The following is a 7,677-nucleotide window of genomic DNA, read 5'->3' on the forward strand; positions in this document are numbered from 1 at the left end:
AGTCACATTTTGAAGGCAGAAATTTTAAGATAAGTTTCCCTATCTGCTCACTATGGCAGATAGCATCACAATAATAGGGGTATTTGTGGAAGCTATAACATAGTGAGACAGGTAGCCAGACACTCAGGCACAGGTCTCAGCCTTTGGGAAATAGTCATAAGAGTTCCTTTAATCCTCTTCAAGATATTGCATCTATTGATGTGGACTGCTCTCATTAGTCCCCAGATCTTAAAAGGTTCACCATCTCAAGACTACAACACTGGGTTTTCCAAGAACAAGGTGTTGGGAAATGAACCTTTAGGGAATACATTCAAGTAATTTCCAAAGATTACTAGACCAGAAGAGTAATATTTTTCTGGTAAAATAGAAAGGCAATTACAACTAATATGTCACACTCAGTGGTAGGTTTGTCCCAACCTTCATGGTCATCATGAAGAAAGCCATTTTGTATGTATAGAAGATTAAATAGAAAAACTATGAAATAAAGATTTATACATGGCAAAACTATACTGAAAAAACTGAGAAATTTGTCACTATGCCACCTGCGTTAGGAAAAGTGTTAAAAATAGTGCTTTAAGTTGAATGAAAAGATATTCAATAATAATATAAAACATACCAAAGAATAAAGGTCACTAAGAAAACTTTTAAAAATCACAGAATATGACAGAGCACTAATGCACCAATGCTGTCCCCTAGTCACTTCAAACCCTAGTATACAAATCAAAATAGTAAAAATCAACATCTGTATAATTATTATATATCTTTAAACAATATTATTAAAATAATTGAGATGTGATACAGCATAACATATAATTATTAATTCTATATTGTATTCTTAAAATTGGTTGATAAAGTGTGTTTTATGTTGAACAATATCATCATGAGAGAAAATTAAACAAAACTAAAGGGAGAGGGAAATTTTGAAGATGAAGAATATGCTTATAAGCTTCTTTTTGATGAACAAACACTGCTCCATTTGTTTGTTTGATTGTTCATTCATTTATTAAAAAGCCATCACTTTAATGTAAGCATCTTGATCTGTGCCTACTAGGCCCCACAGTCATTCTTTCCTGATGAAAGTTTGTACTTCATATGCCCAAAGTCAGATGGAATTTATATACACTTTCCCAAAATTCAAAGGTCCAGCACTGGTGGGCAGATTGGCAAAAGGTGATGCCAGACCACAGGGTGTTTTGGGGGTTCTTCTCCCATTGACTTAAAACCTCCAAAAGAAGGTCAAGGAGCATGGTAAGCCTGCTGCTCACCTCTTATGCTTAGATTTCTAACTCAAGAAGCAAGAGCTTGAAAACTCATAATTTTCTAATAGTAATAAATAACTCTATAATGTGAGTGGCAGTGGAGCTGGCCTGTGAGCTTCCCATAGGTTCAGATCTATGTCATAGTCATCTATCTTCTTGTTATTAGGCCAAAATCCTCATTTTGATCAAAAGTACACTTTTACTGCTCTACCATTGTCTCCAGATCATCTTCAGGGACATACACATTCTGTAGGTATCTGTTTCTTGCTGTATCATTCATGATAAAGTAGGCCTTCATCTTCTGCTTGATGATCTGATCTAAATTCTGGATAAACTCCTGCACTCTCCCTAACTAGTCAGGATTCATGCTGTCTCCCACTGTGAATAGGTTCTTGGTTACCAATTCTCAGATATCTTTCAATAGCTCTTTTAGAGTAAACTTACCCTGCAAGAACAGCCATTCTCAGATCAAAACCCAGTTCCAAGATTTCCATGCTATAGGTCTCAGACTTGAAGAGGTCATGTCTGAGGGATCGGTGATGTGGAGGGTGATGCTGATACTCAAGAGCTCTACTGCTTCTCTGAACTTCATCTCATTAGTTCAATTCCCACAATTCTTGTAGTTAGTGGCCATGATAATAACCTCTTTAAAGAGGATGATTTGAACAAGCTTCCTGTTGGTCTGAGCTGTGCCATTGCACTCTGGGAAGTTTGTGTTGAACTGGAAGACTTTGTTTCTAAGGTCTTCCTCTTCCTACTTCTCTTCTTGTGCTTCTGCTTGGAGTCTCAGTATCTCAACTTGCTGTGGGGTCTGGTTATTGTATGTCATCACCAAGGCAATTTTTTGTGGGGAGCATGTGAGTCTTCTACAAATCTGTTTCCAAAGAGTTTATCAATGATCACAGTGAAAAGGGAAGCTATTTGATTTAGGTCCTTCAGTTTGTCAATGAATTCATCAATTCTTTCAGCTATGAAACCTTCCATTGACAATAATGTGGGTTGGTCCTGTTCCAGGCCAGAGATTGTGTGGCTAATCAGTCACTCAACAGTAGTCAGAGCACCCTTCTGGCTGAAAGCTGGAATTTCAAAATTCAGCCCAGGTATCCTTATGGTGGCAAGTCTGTCTTTGCCAATTCTCCATTCATGCCCTCTTGGCCTCTAACAGTCAAGGTATAGTACACTTCCTTGTCCCAGATCCTGTCTGCTGCCTGAATCTCAGTGTTGTTCCAGCCACAGTCCTCACAGGAAAAGAAGCTCATGATTATTTCTCTAAGATGCCACAACTTCTAATTTCCAATTTATGTATGTTATTTATTTAGTACAGCAACATATTTCAATTAAATGATGTAAAAATAAGATCTAATGGGGCATTATTGACAAGAGGATCTTCTGATACATATACTGAACACTTTCTTCTAGCCTCCTGGCATGAGCATAGGGCGTACACACTTGCAAACATTCAAGTCCATACATCTACTTAGACTCATACACATGAATAAATAAATCTTTAAAGAAAGAAATCTCCTACAAAATGTAAATCTAATATTTTTGAGGTACAATAGTGATAATTTCAGAATGGTATGTACTAAACTGACATGAAAGCAGTCTGGAACCCAGTATTTAATTGGATAGACAATTGTATTGTGTGTCAGGAAAAAAAAAAAAAGCAAGCTCTGGCATCTGGACTCCTACCATTTGGAAGAACTATAAAAATTTGCAGGGGTTTTTGCATTATAAAAGTAAAGATTTGGGTCTTTCAAGCACCAAGAACCTACTATCTTCAAAATTAACCCACTAGAGGAACATGAAGCCCCACCCCTGCATGAGGCACTAGTGGGAGTTAATAGTCATTTAACTGGGGGTGGAGATATCATTTCCTTCATTAGTGTATCCATGATAAGTTGTCCATCCATGTCCCAGTAAATAACCTCCCACCTGTGCCCACAGAAGCAGTGCTAATTAAATGCAGTATGTCAGATACACAAAAAAAGATCATCAAAGTAGGAGGAAAACTTGTAGGGAATAAAAAGTATCTCAGTGAGAGAAATAAAAGTGAAGATGGAGGATGAAAACATCTAGATTTCTTTATATGCACGTATGAAACTGAAGGATACAGAAATGAATCATTAGATTTTTTAAATTAAAATTTTAGTCTATTCCCTTGTTGTCACCTCTAATCATCAGATATTTTATCTCTCTGTTGAATCAAATAAGATTTCTCTCTGCCTCTCTTTCTATAATTCTATTTCAAATCTTTTTAGCAACAACAACAACAAAAAAAAGCCAAATTTTCAAAATCATAGAAGATACTACCCCCAATTTTTACATGATTTTTGACTGAATGATTTTTGACTTAACATTACAATAAATTAACTAGAAATTGCAGATAAAAAATTATTGCATTAAACTGACTTGGAATAGCAGAGAAAATTCCTGTTTTCAGTAAAGAATACTTTCCTCCAGTCTTGAGTTTGTCTGGGCTGAATTTCTAAAGTATAAAAGGCTATCTTTTTTCAATGAGCTTCTTAAAGGAATGAATGAGTGCTAGGCAAGTGCAAATCAAACAAGCAGGCAATCAAAGGAAGAAAAACAATCCATTGCTTGAAATCCAAAGCGATTGCGTAGTTTCCCATTTTTTTTAAATTGGCTTATGAGTGGTGATAATTATTCTTTTGTGAACAAATCCAAGGATTGAGCAATACTGCTAAGATTCACAAATGGGAAATTGCTCACAGCAATCATTATTTCATCATGATTAACCAAAAACTAAGGGGTTTGGGTTTTTAAATAGCACTTGTGTTTTTCTGTTGCAATTTCCTACTTAATTATAAAAATCACTGCAGAAGCCTACCTGTTAGTTATAGGTTCAATCTGCTCGAAATTCTTATCCACATGTATATACTAAGAGCCCTGAACTTCTTATAAAGTATCCTTTCAACAGCTGCTAACAGGATTTTCCAAAAGACCTCTCCAGGCCCTGCCACTGATGTATTTTGCATAAATTTTACCTTGCTTAAACTTTCCAGATACTAAAATAAAATAAAAAATCTATTCCTATTTAATTAAATGTTTCTAAATACTGCATTAGAAATGCATTATGTATTCTATCTTTCTCTTGTACACTGAGCAACAAGGTAACAATATTAAAAGGTGGGGATTAGCATGTGGGAATGAATTTCCTCACTGAATGATTTTAAATAAATCAATCTTTAGAATCTATTTTCATTTAATAATGCAAGAACAGGTTATTATTGGCAAAAAGAGATAAATGACAATCTCAATCACACCTCTAGCCTACATTCAGTGATGAAATTTTCAAAACTTGTTAATGGGTATTGTAAATAATTTCTATCCCTATCTGTGTAGCAGTTGGTGAAAACAGTAATGTCTCATTTCTTGAGAAAGATTCATTATGAATGACTCATTAGTACAAAATAGCAACCAAAGCAATCAGGATTCAATGAGAAAAATTGCTGATTATTGTCAAACGTGAAATTTAAAGTGTTTTGTCACTTATGAGGAATTTCAGCGTGTGTAAAAGTTCTTCAGTTCTGATATTAATTGCATATATTTTAAGTTAAGAGGCTTACTTGTAGACTTACAAATCTATAAATCTAAGGTTGTATAATGAATAAACCCTGATTTTCGAGCCTTTCCTTAAATTATCATATATACCTGAGTGCGAATGGATATAATGTGTATATATATGTGTGTGTGTGTGTGTATTAGTGTGTACATATATATTATATATGCATGTAATATTGAGTTCAGGATAAGCAATAAGCTGTCACTGGATAAATAGTTACCAGGAAGAAAATTTTCAGGTCCTGGGTTTAAGTGGAGTGAGCGACATTGAGCAGATCATTCAGTCTCTCTAGACTTCTGGTTCTTCACTATCTGCAATGCAATGCAGTCTTTAAGGGCCCTTCCAAGGTGAATGTTTATCAAAACTTTTTACCCTGTGTATTGATTATGTAATAGTCACTATTTAATGTCTAATATTCCATCAAGATTAGAAAATCAGTTTTGATTGCATGACTCATCTTGCATGTAAACAGCTTTCCATTTCTGTAATAAGTAACCAAGATAAATCACTGATGAAATGAAAACAATGATTTTCACTTCTAGTTTCAAAGCTATAATCCATCACCGGTTGGCCCAGTTGTAAGGCAGTATATTATGGTAAGCAGCACATGGTAGAATTAATTGTTCACCTTATGGCCAAAAAGTGAACATAGAAAGTCACCAGTATCGCACACTTGCTTGGAGCAGGAATCATATCTCTCAGTGACTAGAAGGCCCTATAATGGGTGCTACTTTATAGTATTGCTACTGCCTCTCAACAGTGTCAAGCAAGGGGATAATACCTTAACATACAAATTATAGCTTTCTCTCCCTGGTCAAAATGGCATATGTTCATTTTATAAATACTCAATGTGTTCATTTCAGAGTCAGCAAATTCTTAACTGTACAACAGTGCCCCAAACTCCATATCCAAAATCTTAGTAAACCTTGTCTTTCATATATTCCACATGTTTTCAAAACTTGTTAACAGTGATTTTAAGAACTGGGGTGGGGGGCTGGTGAGATGGCTCAGTGGGTAAGAGCACCCGACTGTTCTTCCGAAGGTCCAGAGTTCAAATCCCAGCAACCACATGGTGGCTCACAACCATCCGTAACGAGATTTGGCGCCCTCTTCTGGAGTGTCTGAAGATAGCTACAGTGAACTTACATATAATAAATAAATAAATCTTAAAAAAAAAAAGAACTGGGGTGAATAAGGATCTCTAGCCTCTGGTACGCTTGTAAGTCATAGGATTAGGTTCCTGGGGGAAAAAACAGACACTAAAGTCACCCATTGCCAATGGCTCGCAAATTTCTGTTATAAAATATTGAGTAGTGGAATGGAATCCACAGACCATGGAAGGTTGCATTTCAGGAGGGGGACTGATTATTTGGTTAAATAGAATCTTAAAATAAAGAAGGCAGAGCCCTTGTATAGCAGGAATGGATGCCCTGAAATGGACTACTCTATTTCCTTAGAGGATTTTATAGGACTCATTTCAAAACCTGAAGTGAAGAATGGTGATGAATTAGCTAATTTCACCAAGTAGCTCATCTACAAGGTGCTTGGGTGCCTCTTAGTTTTGATCATATGCTTATGAGTAGTTTCCAGGCAGGGTACAAATTAAGAGAAGAAAACGGTGACAAGATTAAGGACATTTCCAGATTCCAACCACAGAAAACAATCATAAACTGCTCTCTTTCAGAGTTCCTGACATTAAAACCAGTTACTACTTTCTGTGTTCCTCAATAGTATCAAGTAGGCAATCCCCATGTATCCTTCTAGATGAGCTGTACCTGGGCCTTCCTGAACCCTAGCTGCAAGTGTCTCTAAACTTCTAGCCAGCAACTATCTCCCTCCAGTGTAAATACACAGGGCAATCTAAAACACTCCTAAAGACTCTGATTTGTGAAAGTATCAATTCCTAAGATGCCTTCAAAGATTGTTTCCAGTTGTCTCAGTGCAAATCCCCAAACACCTTGATCCTTGATATTCTTTCTTTCTTTCTTCCTTTCTTTCTTTCTTTCTTTCTTTCTTTCTTTCTTTCTTTCTTTCTTTCTTTCTTTCTTTCTCTTCTTTCTTTCTTTGACCTTGATATTCTTTGTTTCTCTTCTTTCTTTCTTTCTTTCTTTCTTTCTTTCTTTCTTTCTTTCTTTCTTTCTTTCATCATTCTTTCTTTTCTTGAGATAGAGTCTCCATACATAGGGAAGTATAGTGTCAAAATTGCCATGTAACTCAGACTGGCTTAGAATATATATACCTTGTTCTTCCATATACACCACCATGCCCAGCTTACATTTTACTATGGGAGAAATTCTCCCTAGCAATTGTCCCTTGTCCCCATCGTTCTCATTTCCTTTTTAGTCAAACAGTAAAAGGTTATTTGTTCTGTTCTTTTGTACTCCTGCTGTGTTGGGCTGAAATTTTCTGCACCAGGCATACTTGCTTGTGTCACTTTGAAGCTCAGCCTTGTGTAAAGTCTTAAGGTCTGGACACATTGTTTGCAAATTGTGTCTTTTTTCTTTGCTATGGTGTAAAAATCCATGGTCTCAAGTCTAATTTCCATTGTCCATGCTCTTTTCCACTTGAGACCTTATTAATTGTCCTCCATGTATCCATTCTCCTCACAGTTCTGAATTTCAGATATCTTACTGCATTTGCTTGTTAAGCTGTATTAATAATATGCTAGGCTTTTTTCCGTTCTGCTGCTTTAACTCCTATAAGCCAGCTATAAAGCTAGCTTTGTGTCATGTAATGTACACACCATTGTTGCCACTCCATAGTGTCATATATGGCAATGTCCCATTATTGCAGCAAATACCAGAGATGAATCAAATTTTAACGATAAAAGGC

At 36.1% G+C, this 7,677-nt stretch overlaps 1 pseudogene; it reads right to left on the minus strand.

Annotated features, from left to right (window-relative positions):
* Positions 1-1,339: 1,339 nt before the first annotated feature.
* LOC110287122 lies at positions 1,340-7,369 on the minus strand (annotated as a pseudogene).
* Between the last annotated feature and the right edge of the window lie 308 nt (positions 7,370-7,677).

This window comes from Mus caroli, chromosome X (assembly GCF_900094665.2).
Source record: "Mus caroli chromosome X, CAROLI_EIJ_v1.1, whole genome shotgun sequence".
NCBI classification, from domain to species: Eukaryota; Metazoa; Chordata; class Mammalia; order Rodentia; family Muridae; genus Mus; species Mus caroli.